The sequence below is a fragment of the Protobothrops mucrosquamatus genome, unplaced genomic scaffold (genome assembly GCF_001527695.2).
Source record: "Protobothrops mucrosquamatus isolate PMUCROS unplaced genomic scaffold, P.Mucros_1.0 scaffold3523, whole genome shotgun sequence".
In the NCBI taxonomy this organism is placed as follows: domain Eukaryota; kingdom Metazoa; phylum Chordata; class Lepidosauria; order Squamata; family Viperidae; genus Protobothrops; species Protobothrops mucrosquamatus.
This window is the reverse complement of record NW_015389492.1, coordinates 21,973-24,062: the sequence shown is the minus strand read 5'-3', so window position 1 is coordinate 24,062 and position 2,090 is coordinate 21,973. Positions and strand designations below refer to the sequence as shown.

The 2,090-nt window shown below is 41.2% G+C and overlaps 1 protein-coding gene across 1 annotated transcript in view; it reads left to right on the top strand.

Moving 5' to 3' along the window:
• The window catches only part of LOC107297776 (signal-transducing adaptor protein 1-like), a 19,274-nt gene that overhangs the window by 16,031 nt on the left and 1,153 nt on the right, over positions 1-2,090 (top strand). The gene's annotated exons all lie outside the window — the stretch shown is intronic.

Sequence of the window (2,090 nt, the reverse complement as noted above, 5' to 3'; positions counted from 1 at the left end):
TGCCTTTGAGCCTGGTGACCCACCACCACCTTTTAAAGGTACTTCGATGCCAACCCCGAGGCTGAATTCTCACCTGGATCATGGAAGGCAGCTTCCATCCTTTCCATCCTTTACCTCCAACTTCAAATTTGCACACAAATGCTATGACACCTCCACAAATTTTTAGTTCTACACACAAACACACACACACACACACACACAAGTGACATGTTATGCCAAGGGAGGATAAGAACAACCTTGTCCCCAGAGGTGGGGAAAGACCCCAGTCTCTTAGCCTTCCGCAAAGGGGTCAACCTTTGGCTCTGCAGCCTTGCGTGAGTGGGGGTGTCGCTTGAAAGCCCCCCCCACACTTCCGCTTGTAATAATCCAAGACAAAATGTCCATCTTGGGATGGCCACCCCCCCCCTTTGAATGTTTAATAGTCATTATATAATATAATTTTGAAATCTTTATCCCTAATTTAATTTTTAATTTCTCACATTAATGTTTAGACGTTTTATTTATCGGTTACATTATAGTGTACCCGGCCCTGAGGCCCTTTTTGAGGGTGATGTGTGGTTTAGAAATATGAAATATAGATGATGGATGGATGGATGGATGGATGGATGGATGGATGGATAGATAGATAGAAAGAAAGAAATTGATACATGATAGGATAGATGGATAGATAGAAATTGATAGATAGATAGATGATAGATAGATAGATAGATAGATAGATAGATAGATAGATAGATAGATAGATAGATAGATAGATAGATAGATAGATAGACAGACAGACAGAATACAGACAGATGACAGAGACAGATAAATAGATGACAGATAAATGACAGACAGATAGATGATAGACAGATGACAGACAGACAGATAGATAACAGACAGGGAGACAGGCAGACAGATGACAGACAGATAAATGACATAGATAGATAGATAGATAGATAGATAGATAGATAGATAGATAGATAGATAGATAGATAGATAGATAGATATGGATGGATGGATGGATGGATGGATGGATGGATAGATAGATAGATAGATAGATAGATAGATAGATAGATAGATAGATAGATAGATAGATAGATGACAGACAGGCAGGCAGACAGATAAATGACATAATAATAATAATAATAATAATAATAATAATAATAATAATAATAATAATAATAATAATAATAATAATAATAATAATAATAATAATAATAATAATTTAATTTATATACCGCCCTTCTCCCGCAGGACTCAGGGCGGTGCTCAGCATATTAAAACAAGTACAAATACAAAATACAAAAAATATAGACCCCTATAAAACCAAATTAAAAACCAAATATTAGAAGCTGTTATTCCTATTAAAATTATTCTTAAAATCATCCCTAAGTAAAATCCTCCCTAGGTCAGGCCCGCTTGCTGGAAAAGCCATGTCTTGAGGGCGCGGCGAAAAGTAAGGAGATCCGGAATCGTCCGGATCTCGGGGGGTAGTTCGTTCCAGAGGGTGGGGGCACCCACAGAGAAGGCCCTCCCCCTGGGGGTCGCCAGCCGACATTGTTTGGTCGACGGCACCCTGAGGAGACCCACTCTGTGGGAGCGTACCAGTCTATGGGAGGAAATCTGTGGATTTGATAGATAGATGACAGACTGATAGATGACAGACAGGCAGACAGATAGACAGATGATAGAGTAAATGGATTGATCAGCTTGGCTGGAATCTGCCCAGTGCAGATAGTCCTCAACATACGACCACAATTGACTCCAACATTTCCGTTGCTAAGTGAGACAGCTGTGAAGTGAGTTTTGCCCCATTTTACGACATTTCCTGCCACAGCTGTGAATAATTGCAGTTGTTAAAAACAATCTGGCCTCCCCTCCCTCCCATTGACTTTGCTTGTCAGAAGGTCACAAAAGGGGGATCCCAGGAACCCCCCGTCATTTTGCCAAGCATCCGAATTTTGATCACGTGACCCTGGGGGAGGGGAGATGCTGCAGGGGTCGTAAGTGTGAAAAGGGGCCCCTTTTTCAATGCCGTTGTCACTTCAAACGTCACTAAACAAATGGCTGTAAGTCGAGGACCACCTGTTCGTCTCTCTGTTTGCGTGCAG